Below are 17,001 nucleotides of genomic sequence, written 5' to 3'. Positions count from 1 at the left end.
GAGTTTGCCAGTGACAGTTTCTTCTAATGAGAAGTGCCAGGCACTCTTTGTTTGTTATTTCAAAATATTTTGTTTGGAAGAATTGTAAGACTTTTAAATTACCTCAATCTAATTATATCAATGTTTCTGGACTAAAGAAGCTTCCAGATCTTATGTTCAACATTTCCCCTACTGTTAGCTTCATACTTGCCTTGCAACAGACCTGGGTGAGGGTGGGGGGGGGGAGAGAAAAGAAAAAAAATCCAAACCATTGTTAAGGTAGTTGAATATGCTGATGAAATTTAAGGTTTGGTCACACCACTCACTGACAACCAGAGGAAGTATGATACCCAAATGGAAGGTAAATATGTTAAATCTCAGGCTGAAATAATACCAACTGGAGATGAAATCACATCTTCTGTAGGAGGAGTGGTATTTATCCACTGCCCTGCAGAAGAAATACTTCTCTAGGAGTCTTTCAGTTCCAGCTGATGACCTGAATGCAATCAATTACTTGGGCTTTGCATGTGCAAAATTGATTTTTGTATTATCATTCAAACATGCAACTATTTGTGCTGATATTTCTTAAATATAAGCAAAAATAGTTTTCAACCTGCTGAGATATGGAAGATGATGCTCACTTGAACGCTGAAGATATCTGTGCTATCCTGTAGCATTTCAAAAGAAAGAATGTTTTATTTGCTTATTGTGGAATGTCTAAGACAAAGTCTTAGATATCTAGAAACTTGGTATTTACAATTAGCCTTGAAAGAATCTGTTATGCTTCTAAAACTCTATGTTAGAGCTTGTATACAGTGAAGCAACCAAATACTGTTCAGTGTGTCTTGTGGGTGACAGCTATACCATACCAATTTGGCTTTGATATTTCCTTTTGTTGTTGTTAAGACAACGGATCTAATCCATGGCAATGGCACGGCCAAGTCTTGTTTTTTGGTCTTGCCATGATGATGAATTATAAACATTATAATGATTTGATATCCAAATTTTCCATGCGTTTACATCTGTGCTAGGCTCAAAAAACCTTTAAAGGACATAATTAAAAATGATAAATGGAATAAGCATTTGAAATCTTAATTGTTCTTTCCTAGTTTTATGTGGCAGAGCTCTTAAAATTTGAATATATTGCTGTATTTAAAACTAACACTAAGTGCTGAATTGCTCTTATTATTGTTTCTTGGAGGTGTTTCACAATTACATCTGTTTCTCCATTGAGATAAAGAAATGTTTTATGCGTAGCATTTACACATAGCAGCTGCTTAATAGGTCTTGCTTTTAAGCAGAAATGAGAACTGCTGGGAAAAAAAAAGTAAAATGCGCAGATAATTCATGAAATATACTGTTCTCTTAAGCCTTTAATTAATATTTCTAATTCAGTGTGCTTTCTCATTTTGAATGCCAGCCCCTTGTCCCCCCGATGGCACCTTCAGGCATCCATACACACAGAACAGATTCTACATACAGCTACTTAATAACAGACAGCTGCAAATGCTGACCTTTTCTGGAGATGCGTTTTGTAAATGCTAAGCTAATCCCCTTGCCTTCTGCCTAGCTGCCAGATGTTGCTAATGCTTCTGAATGGTTCCTGTCCAGTCTTTGGAGAGACCTACCTATGTGAACGTCTCCAACCCTCACTGCCTTTCCCTGCTTCACTGGAAAGCATACTAATGTCATCCAGCAAGTCTCTTTTATCTTTTTATTTATTTATTTATATTTATATTGTTTTCTCCTTAGCTTTCCAGCTTATCCACCCAGTGCTCTTAACTACACCCCTTTCAACTCTTCTCTATTTCTCCAAATCTTTGGGAATTTAATTCCTTGGTTGCCCCCCCATCCCCCATTTTACTCATGGGCAAACTTGTTCACTCTGTCAGGTGAATGTTAATGACTCACAAATCTTCCTCTCCAATTCAGGTCAGCATTCTCTGTCCAGACTGAGTTGTCTAACATTGTTATGTGGGTGACAGCACAGCTAGAACCTTGCTCAGTCTTTTCCCACTGGAGCTGCTCACCTCCATTCTTAATTACTGTGAACCCACAGTCCTACACCCATCACTCCTTTGGACAGCTGTGCATTTTGTCCTGAGGAGATGCTGCTGCTCATTCTGGTTTAATTAGTTTCTCCTTAAAGGCTGTTCCTTGGGCACAGCACTTCAGAGGTCAATTCCACTTCTTTTATGCTTCTGTTGCAAATGATTAGTGGGAGAAGTAATTAGCACAAGTGTTTCCAGCAGTAGAGGCTCCTCAGTCTTATCACTGGGGTGTTTTGTATTCAGCTGACGTTGGCAAGTTGGTGATGTTTGGAGGATCTTTTTTTTTCCCCCCTTAGTGTAGTTAGTAACCTTTTCTCACTTCCAATAGAACAATCCTCTATTACATGAGATCTTATTACATGAGCCGGGGACACCTTTATAAGGTGCACAGGAGAAGGCAGTCTCCTTACAATGTGACCAGAATCCTGATGCTCTGAGAAAGAGGCAACAAGTGGCATCCCAGTCTGAGGTGAGAGCATGGTACAGTGGCAAAGGAGCACCACGGGGATGGGATGGGACAAAGCCAGGCAGATCTGATGAGTGGGAGGGATGAGGCACCTCATTGAGGTGAGGGAGGCAGTGTGATGCTGAGCAGCTGCGCGGTGCTGATGGAGTGGGTGGTGATGAGGTGCGGTGGCAAAACTGCTATTGGGACTGGAGGGAGAAGTTGGAGGAGGGAGAGGGAAGGGAGATAGAAAGCTCTATTAGAGGGAAATACTTTATTAGAGGGGTAGTCCTCAAGTGACAGTAAGGCATGAGAGTACACCTCACTGGCAGTCAGAATAAAGGATAAAACTGCTCCACACTGGGTGAGTTGTTTTTTTTTTTTGCTGGGATGAGTTGGGGCTGGGAGATGTGAGGTATTCCTTGGATGGGTGCATGTGTGCCAGCTTTATTGGGATGTTGGGTTCCCTGTTTCCTTTGGGTGGGGGAGTCGGTGCTTCTTGGATCTAATGCTGCCTGCCTTCCTTTTCAGGAGCTCATGAAGAATGGCAGATGAAGCTATGTGTGGACCCAGGAGGGAGCAAGAAGAAGCAGCAGGAGACTGCAGCTGTGCTGTGCTAAGTGAGAGGCAGCCTGGGCAAAAGCATCTTTCTGTCACCAGGGGCATAGCCGTGTTTCTGTAGAGCATTGCCAGTGCTTTAGGTGACCAGGCCAGCTTTGTGCTGGGTGAGCTCCCTGTAAGCAGGGCTTGGGTCTTTGCTGTAGTTGGCCTTTTGCCCTGTTGCTCCTTTGGCTGCCTGAGGAAGGTGGGCCCCTGTAAGGAGTTTTTTCTCCTCCTTTTTATGTTTGAGATCACTTCATTTTATTCACACTTCAGAGTGAGCTTGAAGTAGTTCACCCTATGTTTCTAGTCGAGATCTTCTTGAGCCACTTCAGTCTTAGCAGCTCAATCTACCTCCTGGTTGTTTTGAAGTTTTTTTTGTGGCACAATTCTTGTGCACGTGTGCATCTACTTGACATACTTTTACAGCCACGTTCTCTTCCTGTGCAGCAATATTTTGATTTGAGTAGTTTTCTTCCCTTTCTCAAAAACTGCTGTGTTTCCCCAGATGATGATGTCATCAGAGTATCACTGGTGTTCAGGAGCTTCCCCCACTCCAGTGCAGTCTGGGTTAGCCCATGACAAATGCCCACCTATACTCTTTTGGGTCCTTGTAGTACCATCTTCTTAGATAACTATACCAAGGATGGACAGAGCCTCTGGGCCAGTTGCAATTGCTTGCATTTGCCAATCATTTCTGGTTAGGCTCTCTTTGGCCTCCAATACAGTTTGCTATTGGGATCACTCCAGAAAAACAAACAGGGTTTGGTCCCTTTGTAATGTGATGGCATTAGGGTACTTTGTGTACTGGTGTCCACTAGAGCCTTACATTTCTGTGGATCTGACGTGCCAGGCCATTCTGTCTAATAAGCCTGGCTGGAAGCAGGGCCTCTCTAGTTTAGTTATTGTATTCATTGCTCATCTCTCACGTATAAGCACCAGAAGGCTCATTGTCAACCTCAGAGGCTAAGTCAGACCATCTTCTTGATCTGAAGAACTGCCTGCTGGAAAAAGGAACTGCAGCCTTCCTGAAAGCACCCTTTCTCGTGATTGCTTTCCATTGCTCCTGTACCTATGCCCATAACACTGAGGTGTGTTTTCCATCGCACCTCATATCCTCTCCACGGTCACATACATAAAACCACAGGATGGTATATGTTGTGTAACCAGTATATCCTCTCTCTGGAGCAGAGGAATTCTTGCTTCTAGTAGGTGAGATATTGGTTTGTACTGGTGGGGAACAGAGTGAAGAGTGAAAAGAACCCCATAATAACTCCTGGGAGTTTCCACATACCTGCTTTATATCCTAACAGGCTATAGAGTTTGTTTCTGCATGTCACAGATCATGTTGTCTTTGAGTTGTTGGCACTCCTGGGAGTTTCCACAGCCAACACACAGGCTCATAATGAGAATGCAAGACTATTTTTGTGTTGTCAAAGTCTGGCCACTTCATTGATTGTTGGTCTTTTGTTACCTTTCCTGTTCATTCTGACCACAGTGCTGGCATGAATTGATGGTGCGCTCCATACAGCAGTTTCTGGTTTATAGATGAAAAAAAAATAATCTTAGAATGTTGTTCACTTATTTTGAAGTCCTCGTGTATAAGAATTGGACTCTTATCCATTAGCAATAAAACATCTTTATTTTAATATCTAAATACTTCAAAATGAAAATTATTATAGCTATGTGATTCCTCCATATTTACCTCTCTACACAGAACTCCCTGTTTGTATGTGGTCTGTCTGCCAAGTGAAAAAAAAATAAATACATAAACAAAATAATTGCCACACTGTGTTCAGCTGCTATAGTCCAGTTATTGTTTTGTTTGTCTATTTTCTGTAACAGCAGTTGAGATTTTGAATTTCCTTAGGTGTTTGCATATAAGACATTGTTCTTGCTCTTTCTAAGGAAAGGAATTAGCAATTAGCTTCGTTTCCCTTGCTTCAGTCTTTTCATCTTATTAACCCACGCTGGAAATGTGTGTAGTTTGATGATCCTGTTGTTTGTTATTGAAAGTATTCAATAGGTTTCTGTCTATTAGATGTTCGTTCTGAATCATTTTCAAATCATCTGTCGATTAAAGGAAGGCAAGGAAGGTTAAATTTGAGTCAATCTGTGTTTACCTCTAATTGTCTACTGCAGTGGCTGTGATGGGACCACTCTTTACTTCAGGATCAAGTGGTATGTTTCATCTTTTTTCTTCTTCTTGGAAACAATTCACTCCATCAAAAAAAAGTTAACTCAGCGTTACAGTGGGAATTAAAAACACAAACAAGATGAGCTCAACTATAAGAGAGAAATGATTGTGTTGAATAGCTTTAGTTTCTCCATGGAAATTACATTGCCGTGTCAGTCTTTCAGTTTTTTTTATGTTATTCAGAACATTTTGGCCCACAGTGGAAACTTAAACTACAACCGAATTTCAGGGTTTAACTTTTCATTTGCAATTATTCAAACAGAGGATTTATCCCTTAAGAAGTTTATGAATGATTACCTTTGTGCCTGATTGATACAACTGTTTTTAATAGAAATGCAATGGAAAGCTTAAATACTTAGCAAATCTTTTCCTAGTGAAATAAGGAGCTAAACCCTTTCTGACAATTGACATTTAGATTTGTGAGTTGACACAAATGATTTTTCTAACTGACTTTAAATGTTAAAACGTGAAAGAAAACCTCAGATGTGCATTGCAGCTCTGGGAAATATGATCTCCTGCATTTATATGCAAAGCAGCTATATAGCATTTGAGTTTCATCTCAGTTTTCTTGGGGTAAGGTAAGCAGTACATTCTTTATCTATAAATATATGTTTATAACGTGTATTTCCCCTCTTTCTCTTCAGTTATTCAAGGACATGTAGTAGCTCACTACATGGATACTTGCTCTACATGTACACTGCAGGCACCACATAATTGTTTATGAAGGGGCAGAGGCAACGAGAGGAAGTGAAAAATGAGAATAAAAATGCATGTTATGAACAAAGCTGACTGGATAGAAAGTGTAAGGAAGCTGTGTCTGACCTGGTGTTGCATTTTGTTCACAAATGTGCCTTACCCACACTGATACAAGGTTTGGAATCATAGAATCACTCAGGTTGGAAAAGACCTTAAAGATTATCAAGTCCAGTCACAGCCTATCCACAGTACCCTAACTGTAACAACCCTCTGCTAAATCATATCTCTGAGTGCCACATCCAAAACAGCTCTTAAACACATCCAGGGCAGTGACTCAACCACCTCCCTGGGGAGCCTATTCCAGTGTTTAACTACCCTTTCTGTAAAGAACTGTTTCCTAACATCCAACCTAAACTTACCTTGGTGCAACTTGAGGCCGTTTCCCCTTGTCCTGTCATGAGTGAGAAGAGACTTGCCCCACTCTCACTGTAAGTACCTTATTCATCAGTCTTCTCTGGAATACAGCAGACCTCTCTGGCTGTGGCTTCCAGCAGGTCCCCAGTGAGAAGGAATGAGGTCCTCCACAAGGCAGAGAAAAGCTGAACACAAATGCAAGGTAGAAGTGGTGGTGATGTGTGCATACTGCTGTTAGCAAGAGGGCTCTGACATACAATCTGGGAAATGGCAGCAGTAGCTAGGACATTGTAACTGCTGCCTGAAACATTCACAGTAAAGTGGTTGTACTCTTTTTTCTTTTAATTAACCACACTTATGATTTGCTGAAAAACTCAGTAAGTGACACGTAGAAATGAGGTGATACTTGAACTGTCTGCTTGGCTGCACAATGTCTTTGTTTAATAAAGATTAATTTATCCTACATGCATAGAGTACACTACAGGGTAATGTAAGTCTTCAGCTCTGGGTTAATGTTTTTTACAGTCTTCTTGAATAACAATTCATCACAGCCATTACTGACACTTTTCTACGCTGCATATTGAGAACAACTGATAAACTGACTCTTGCTGCTGATCATAGGATCTTTTAAGTCTACATTTGAAATGCTACCTGAAATCCAATACGCTTATATTATGAATAATGTAGCATATTCTCCTGGGTAACAGTGATAGGACAAGAGGGAATGTCCTCAGGTTGCACCAGAGGAGGGTTAGGTTGAACGTTAGGAAAAACTTCATCTGTGAAAGAGTGGTCAGGCAGTAAAACAGGCTTGCCCAGGGAGATGATGGAATCATCACCCCTGGAAGTATTCAAGAAATGTTTGGATGTGGTACTTAGGAACATGGTTTAGTGGGCAATATGGGCAGTAGGTGGACAGTTGGACTAAATGATCTTAGAAGTCTTTCCCAATCTTACTATTTTATGATCCTATATAAGACCACTGGAAACCTTTCATACATTTCTTGCATTTGCCTTGTATCTTCTTTGTCAGTACACACCAGTTTTGAGGCTCCACAACAGTAACTATAACCCTGAGAGTGTTAAAATTTCATGTTCAATTTCAGAATTGAGAAGGAATGGGAAGAGATAAAATGTCTCCTTTGTGGGAAGAATTTGCCTTTTTCAAAGAAACAAACGAACAAATATCCCTCATCATGGTTTTTAGCTTCTTCAGACACATGCTGCATGATATATTTAAGCATAGTTCAGCCAGGGCTTGTCTGTTTACAGCTACATGTGGATTGAACTCTGAATAGACAAATAATTGGTACCAGCAAATTGGAACAATTTCAGAAAGGATAAGAAGTCTTGAGGGACTGTCAGAAATATCTGAAAGGTAGAAAAATTGCTTTGGGAGGAAAAAAAGGCTCAGTAACAGTAGGCAAAATCACACTCTCTGTCCATACTTGTGAGCTTTCCTGACTATGTGAAAGGTTTCAGTCCCAAAGGGCAGAGATATCCTGAAATATCTGTGATATTCTGTTTATTCTCCGCGATTCTTGTCAATATGGTATCAATGTTGAGGCAACATAGATAATTTTCCAATGATTTCTGCTTTGAAGAATGCTTTAAAAGTAATGCTCCTATTTTATTAAGTTGGCCCTCAATATCTGAGGTGGATGTTGGTGGCCTGGCTGTAGAGGTTGAACCTTCCTACCAATACTCCATTACATTTACATCTATGTGACAGATGGCAGCAGAGGGGCAATCTGACAGAATGGAGTCTGGCATGGCAGTGCATATGAAACACGTGTGCCATTGAATTTCTCCATATGGAAACAATTGCACCCACTGACATTCCTCAGTGCTCATTGGGCATTTGTGGACACCAAAGGGTGGGTGTAAGCACAGTGAGGCAGTGGGTGGTGCATTGATGACAGCAACAGTGGGTCACCTCCATTGGTGCAGGTTTTGATGAGTACTAATTGTGACAGAATTCTAAGAGTAGAGAAGTAATATCAGATACTTTTCTTCCTATCTATTCTTTCTATTACATACAGCTGGGAAGAAAAGTATCTCCCTCATTTCTTGAACCACTATGTGACACTAGTGGAAAGATAATGTAACTCTTAGAATCCATCGAGGCTTCAAAAAGATGTGCTCCCTTCAGTTATAAACCCGTAATTGTATGCACTGTCAGCTCTGGCATTTTGGATTCCTAATGCTTTTCCCTTGCTGTTTGTTTAATCATTCATAATCACATACTGGGCATCTGCAGACAATTCACCCTAGATAGATAATGGTCAGCAAGCAGGGGATTTTCTGCAAAGAAACTAAAATGTAATGTTCAATACTTGTCACTGGAAAAAAAAAAAAAAAAAAAAAAAAAAAAAAAAAAAAAAAAAAAAAAAAAGTCAGTTGCTAAAATGGACCAAAATGAAAAACACCAGGATCTTAGCAAGAGAGTAAAGGTGGAACACAATGGCAAGTTTGTGACCAGCTACAAAGCAGAAGGTTTTGTGATGGATGACCTGTGTACATTGTTGCTAGATGCAGGCATCTCTGTTCTTTTCCCAGGGGACCAAGTGCCTTTATAGTGCAAGATGATACATAAACCCTCTGCTGTAAGTTGGGACATAAGGTGACTTCAGGTTCAGATGGGTAGAGGACAATAAGTTGTAACCTGAGCAGCAAGGAAAACAGAGGCTTCAGCACTAGAAAATGCTCATCCATGTCCAGGGGAGTTGGTACGGTGTGTTCTCTGCCTCCATTTAGAAATACAAGCTCAAAAGGCTGACAAACACATACTGGGCTCTTTTCCTCAAGGAAATAAACTCTCTAGATGCCACCGCCTCTTGCCAGAACTGAAGCTATGTGCAGGAGGGTGTTTGCTCACTTTGCACTGTAGCTGGACAAGAAGAGAAAAACACTGTTTAAAACAATAAATTTCTCATAAGGTAGTGGTAACCATAGTGGTTACCATGTGGTATTACCATGATGGATGTATAAGAAGGACATAAAACTACAAAGGCAGTGATGTCTGGAGGGCAGGATGAGGAGTGGCTGAGGCCCCTCGGTGTGCTCAGCCCAGAGTAGAGGAGTTGTGGGGCGGCCTGATGGAGGCTGCAGCTCCTCACAGGGAGCGGAGGGGCAGCGCTGAGCTCTGCTGTGTGACAGCGACAGGGCCCAAGGGAATGGCATGGAGCTGTGCCAGGGGAGAGGCGGCTGGGGGTCAGGGACAGGGTCTGCACCACAGGGTGGTGAAGCACGAGGTGATGTCCCCGTGCGGGAGAGAAGTATGAGTGCCACAGACTAAAGTCAGGCTTTGTGGCACACTTTCCTCTTCCAGCCAAAGCAAACATTGATTTAGCGCTGTTAGTCTTCAGTGTCTTCTCAGAAATTTGCCATTTGGTTCCTTTCTTCTCCAGGTGCCAGGGTTTGGGGGAACTGTTCTGAACAGAGCTTTGCTACTGCAGTCCTTAGCATGGAAGGGAATGAGTTAGTTTTGAGACTTTTGGGGGGTCTTTACCACAGGGAACTTTGTCAGCTGTGCGGTCTTATATTTTACCACTTGCATTAAATAGAAACACAAACCACCTGCTGTTCTGCGGCATGAAGTGTGAAGATTGCTCTGGCTTTTGTCATCCGGTGTTCAAAGCCAGAGAGGGTGTCAGTAAGAGTTCTGAAGGACTCACAGCTAGACGTGGTGACAGTGGCACCCTCTGAGTCATTCCTTTATTTGAAAGAAGCTGTGCTGTGGCTTATTTTGGAAAGACATGGGGTTGGCTGTCCTCAGGGAGTGTGGCTCACCTCTCTCAGATAGGAAAGTTCTCTGTATATAAATTTATTTAACACTGAGTTTCTTCTCTTAAAATCTGTTTTCTTACAGTGTAACTTTTAGAGACTGGCATCTCTGAAAACTGTAGTCCATCAGCTGAATACCTGCTAATGAGCAATATGAGTCTGGATGTTTATTTTTTGCCTGGGTCAAGTAAGTTGATTAAAGGGATCTTTTCATTATTGATTAGCAGTTGAAATACAGGCTCTTACTATTTATGATGATAAAAGCCAGTTGCAGTTTCATTTAGAGCTCTTTTATATTACCAGCTCTCATGCAACAGCATCTCTGCTGGGCTGAAGAATCTTGAAGAGCTTCCTTTTCTGCGCAGTCACAGATGAGCTGATGCTCACATAGTGGAGTTGGTTACCTGGTGTGTAACAGAGCTGTAATATCAAAATCACAGGTCTGAAGATGAAGGCATGTACAGGGAGCTTATCACTCAAAGCTGTGCATATCAAAACAGTTGTTATTAGGTGAGAAAAGTCATGTTCTGCCTTTATCTGCTAGTCTCCCAAGACAGATATCTGATAACAGAGCTAAATTGAGAAGAGCTTACAGCTGTGCACTTCTTAACATTCCCTTCTTACGGATGACCATTAGGAATAGCAGAAGATATTTCACAAGCAAATACTCTTCCCAGAGCCTGTGAGTTAATCAGTAAAAGGATGATTTTCTTCCAGCCATTGATAAGTTGTTATTATTATTCTAAGAGCATTTCAACAGTCTTTCACCAGCTATATCTCTGAGAGTCTTGTGACTTGTTCACTGGAAAACTCTACCACGTGTGCAGCTGTTCTGCTTTCACAAGATAACAAGACATCAAAAGATGCCAGGCATCATGCCAGATAACTGAGCCATTAGAACAGGACTACCACAGCACTTCTGCCTAAACATCTCTGCTTGCTCCAGAATGGACAAATGGCTGCTGCACTGAGCAGATCTCCTTACTGGGAGGGTTGCCTCTGCCAAAATATCAACTTGAACTGCACCGAGATTTGTGACCCCAGAGTTGGGGGGAGCCATTCACTATCTTTGATAGTGCACATATTTGTAGGACATTTTCTGCTACTTCATTGGTACATTAAAAATTGATTATTCACATTTTGCTAGTTTTTAGAATAAATGTAGATAACAGTAGCCTGCTGGCCTCTGTTTGAAATGTTTGAGAACACTTTTTCTTCTTTTTACTCTTCCAATTTTTACTCTTCCCTTCCAATTTCAAGAAGCTGTTTGTTTGGTGAATTCGTATGCTGTGATTCAGTTTAATAATTACTTCTGTTAACTCTGAGGACTATGTAGTTCATCTGTGCTTTTTCTTTTACTGGGAATCTACAAAGTCTCTTCCAAGTCCAGCCTATTTTGGGACACTTGAAAGACCAGATAAACCTTTGTGACATGGGAGAAGAAGAACTGGGAATACAAATACCAGCTTGCTTACATTGGTTACAGGAGTGAGAAATTGAAGCTTGTAGTCAACCCCCTTGAGAGAACAGTGGTGAAAATATTCAAAACAATCCCTCACTAAGACAACAAAGTACACGGAAGAGAAACAGGGCTCCTTTTCCAGAAGGAGACAATAAAGGCCTTGAAGATTTCCACGTCTTTGCTTTCCTCCTGCTTTGCAACACCTTGCTTCTGTCCTGCTCTTGTTACAGCTGCACAGGGGAGAAGTGCTGTACATCTACAAAAAGTGAATTTAATAAGTCAGTGGTTTCATCTTACTTATCTCTGTAAAACGTGTGTACAGCTGTCCCCCTGTACAGTGATAGATTCATAGAGTACAAGACTAAATTTACACTCGAGAGAAAAAAATGATTCCATGTTTGGTAACTGATGCTGGCACTTGGCCTCCCACCTGAGAAAGTCTTGTGGCTGTGCTTGCAGGGCATTAGTGTAGGTGATATTACTGACACGGAGCTGGGCTACGCTGATTAACTCAGTGTGAAAATTTTAAATTGGTATAGCTGAGAAACATAATGAAGGAGATGATGGCTTTCGCATTTATTTTAAAGCTTTAATTTTAGGTTTATGAGCTCTTCACAGAGTTGAGTGGTTTTTTAAGATCAATTTTCTGGGTCTGCAGTTTTAAACTCGGCTTTAAATTCCACTCCAGAGTGAAATGAATTGCATGGTCTCTGCTCAAACAGACTAGATCTACTGGGCCAGTTAAAAAGTGGGTAAATGTTGCCTTGAGGGCTGAAGATGGGATGCAGCCTCACACTGCAGGCACTGTAACTTCTATTTAAAGAAAGAATGTTCCATAGCCTGGTCTGTTCCTTAACTTTCACAAGCAACAGTTGTTTGAAAAAGTCTTCCCAGATGTTGAGCTCCAATTTGCCTCTTTGGATTGAGAGGAGAAAGCACTGTCTCTTGTACTATGTGCAGATGAAGCTTGCAGACATTACAGACCAAAGATATCCTAATAATGACTTCTGATGATTGTGGACAAACAAATGCAGCAGACTTCCAGGAGTAAAAGACAACTATGCAAGATTAAAGGGAGCACTGCTGTAGCAGAAATGCTAAGTCATGGCCTTAAAGTGATTGACCACCTGGTGAGAAGGCAGAAGCAATGCACCTGTGTAACTGGAAGGGGTGGATCCTGGCTCCACCCCTTCCCAGACTTCATTTAAGTGTTGGTGGTGGAGATGAAGGTATTTCTGGTTGGAGATTCCTGATGACCTGGGGTCTTCCAAAGGTAGGCAGCTGTTTTCCTTTATTTTGATGACTCCTGTCATCAAAAGTCTCTCATTTGCTGTAGCTGAGTGTTTTGCTATCCTGCTATTATTGTGGTACTTTCTATCCCACTGTAGCATTACAACTGAAAAGCTCTTCTTCTGTGAACTGACTCACTACTAATTTCCATAGTAAGCAACCTTCCCTACAGTGAAATCTTTGTGCTTGACCTCCATTAAGAGCCGGTGTTTTCTAATGGGAGTGGAAAGCCTACAAACAAGATGATGGCAGTAGGTTATGGTTATGTTAACCTGCGTATTCTAGCTTCAAGTGTGTGGTAGCTGAAGTCTCAAACTGATGAATGTGTTTTTTGCATGTGCGTTATGTGCTGGGATGGATGTGCAGAAATAGAGGTTTTTAAGATGACTTGAGGGTGGTTTTAAGGAACATCTACCCTGCCCGTGCTCCAGAAAGAGGTCACTAGTATGCATTTGTGGGCATTATATCTATGAGAGTTAACCACACCTGTGTGGGGTTTTCCTACAGGAATATGATGAAGATCACAGTAACTTGCTAAAATTCCTCTCTGCTGGAAATTCTAGAAGAAAAAGAAAAATATAATCAAAAAACAGTTCCAATAACAAAATCAAGCTTTCCTGAATGAAGTTCAGACAGATGCTATGGAGGGACTGGTAATAAAGAGGGTAAGTGTTGATGACCTGGTGTTCTGTCAAAGGTTATTAATGCATCTGACCAGCATCTTTATGACACAGAGACCATCCTAAAAATCTATGTTTGAGTGTGTACAAAAATAAATACATTAAAAATAACTGTAGAGGAAAGTAATCTCAGAAACATTAAAGCATTTAAAAAATCTTAAATAATAGCCAGAGGAAGATAAGAAAAATGACAGACTGCCACTGTCTGTTTACAGCAAATTTCCCCTGAAATATCACTGAGGAAAAAATAATCAACCCAAGCTTGTTTTCCAGCAACTGCATTGTTTGTGAGAAAAATAATGGAGTGGCAGCTCTGTGTTTTGGAGTTGAATATATCTTAATTTTTAGTTTTATCCAATTTAATTTATTTTCTCTTGCAAGCAGAGTATAGGTTTCACTAACAAAGAGTGAACTTGCCAGTCACTTTGGATGAGACAAGAATATAGCACAGCAATAATTGTTGGTGTTCCCAAGATGTGAGAATTCAATTCAGTTTAAATTAAGGTGTGGGAGGACAAAGGGCTGAGCACAGAAGCTTGTGGTTAACCTCTTTCACGTGGTGATGCAGACTCTGGGTTCAGAGTATCACTATGGAACCAGAGGAGCTTTGTGAATAGATGATCCTCAGGGATGGGGAGGCTTAACTGCTTTCCCCACATACACAAAGAAAAACATGATTTCTACTTGCAAAATTCCCATAAAAATCATGTTCTTTGCTGAGCAGTGTCTCATAACATCATGTCTGCATAGGGAAGCTAATGCACAAAGGAAGGATACATATATGCTACTGCAGCTCGACAGTTTTAATAATATTGCCTAAATGCCAGTACTTGCTGTGCTTTCTAAATGTTTGTTCCAATTTGTGAGAGTTTTAAAGAAAACGAGTGGGTGGCTGATCAGTATGACTCTTTCATTGTTTCAAGTGGAGTGATGCTGCCATGTGCCACGAGAAAGGAATGATCAGGCCTATTTCTACTTCATTTGTTTTTTTCTTTTCTTTAAAATCAATAACAACAAACATGTAAGGTGAGATGGTGAAGGATGTAGGCTGTCTAGTATATTGCTGTTTACTGTGGTTTACGTAGAACTATCCTACACTGACACAGTCAGGAAACTGCTAAAATCTAGGTTTCTTCACTGTCTTGCTTGTACAATGAGCTCATGGTTCAGGCTAGTTTTTAGTATCACAAAACATTACAGATACTAAGATGCACTGAATGACTGAGAGGGCTGAAGATACATGCAGACATGTACTTATCTATACACTCTAGGTTAAGCCTGGGAGTTATCCAGACTCTAATTAGTAAGTCCTGAAGTATGTCAGTGGTCACAGAAATGTGGTTAACTTTCTTTTCCACTGCCCCTAATAATAACTTCTAATTAGATACAACACGGTTCATAAAGCTTTTTGCTCTCTGAACCCTGAGAGAAGATACTTGCCTTGGAGGATTTCCTCATTTAAAGGCAGAAGGTTGGAGTTGGATGTTCCTGTACCAGGTGGTGGCAGTCAGTCATATCTCCCCACAGGCCTGGCTAGCTCCTTCTCATCAGAGGAATGCAGAGCCTTTGCATCTTACCTTAGGAGTCTGTTTCCAGTCTCCAATACAGTGTTGCAAGTAATGAAGTTATTAGCACAGCCAGTACTCATCCAGGTAATACTTCTCCAAGAGAGCAGTGAGATGCTAATGGGCTGCCCGGAGAGGTGGTGGAGTTACTGACCCTGGAGGTGATCAAGAAAAGTTTAGGTGTTGTACTGAGGGACATGGCTTAGTGGGGAAATATTGGTGATAGGTAGATGGTTGGACTGGATGATTTTGGAGGTTCTCTTCAGTTACCCAGTTGATAGCTGTGCCGGTTTTGTTTGTCCCAACAGCTCTTAATCATGCTGCTTGTCCAGGCTGTATGAAACCAGGAAGGTTTTTCACAAACTGCAGCAAGTTAGTGAGAACTGAGTTTACTGCCAAGCATTCTCTTTTGGGCCATGACAAAGAGGCAAGAAACTGTCTTATGGAATGGGGGTTAATTACTGTCATTAAAAAAAAACAAAAACAAAACAAAACAAAAAAATGCATTTCCAATGGTTTAATGTTTAGTAGATCTGCAAAGAGAACTTCCCAGAGCCTGAAATTGCTCTGTTGTCCACCCAGTAAGGCCGGATATCTGTTCACATTGCTTGTTCTAATTTATATCTAACTGTGCATTAGACTTCGATACAAAAGTAAATTTGTATCATTTCCATAATGTGTGACAAATGAGAACCTGTCGTAACTTGACCTGATCTCCAGTCCTATCTTATGTTAAAATAGTATCCCACCCCATTTCTTCCACTTTTCTTCTGGGTGAAAACAAATCAGAAGATCTTTCTGAAGAGCACCCTCTGAACCAAGCAAATGCTCGCCATTAGCACTGGAGAGCCACTTTTTATAACTTCTCCAGGGAATGCTTTTAACTTCCTGACCTCTCTCCTTGTTGAGTTTCTTTGCTACAGGGGAAGTTGAGGCTACATGGTGTGTTAGGTGCTGATTTTTGCCTGTTACTCATGACTTCAGATGCAACATGTTAGTAAAGCACAATTGCATTTTTATTACTATTTTAAGTATGTGTGCAGCTAAATAGTTTCTGTTACTGTGTGGTCTTTAAATTCCCTGATTGTTAAGGGAGCAACTTCTTTGGGAAGAAAACATTGCTCTACTTGCTCAGACAAGCAACAAGGCAGATTCCATACCTTGTTTTGTGAGGCTGTTTTCTTTAAGGACTCTGATGGCTTTGTGAACTTCTTGGATATACTATTTGTTTCTTTAAACCCAAATAAATTCCTTTTTAGAAGAGTTCTATTTCACCATATTATGGTTTAATTTCTTAACTTCTTTGTTCAGTACTTTGGTTGCCCATATTTTGATATTTTAAGGGAAGAATTTTGGCAAGCATGTGATCTCTGCTCAAAACATAACTGTATGTTTTCCATCAGTTTTTCTCCTTGTACAATGTATCCAGCATTCTTGCTATGATGATATGAGGATTTAAATTTCCCCTTAGAAAAATAGTAATTTTATTTCAAGGTGTTCTTTAACAGCCTTATTTATTTATTTTGTGGTTCATCTACAAATGAGAAGTCCTTCCATTTACGTTCCTTGTTCAGGAATGTTGAGTACTACTTGTGTTTGGGTGACACCTTCTGGATAAGGTTGCCACTGGAAGGAGTAATTAAGATACATCACTGCTGGTCTGTTTTGAGAAGGGGAAAAAATGTCCACCTAACCTTTTCCTGTGATTGGGATCCTACTTGAAGCTTAGTGAAGAGTTTGAGGCTCCAAAGTGAAAGATGAAAATGGATTGTATTATAAACAAGACAACACTACTTGCATGGTGCTTCATATACATGTGGACTGAGATCTTTTGTC

Source organism: Coturnix japonica, chromosome 3 (genome assembly GCF_054131305.1).
Source record: "Coturnix japonica strain WE chromosome 3, WE-NBRP24, whole genome shotgun sequence".
Classification (NCBI taxonomy): Eukaryota; Metazoa; Chordata; class Aves; order Galliformes; family Phasianidae; genus Coturnix; species Coturnix japonica.
Note: the sequence above shows the minus strand (reverse complement) of the source record.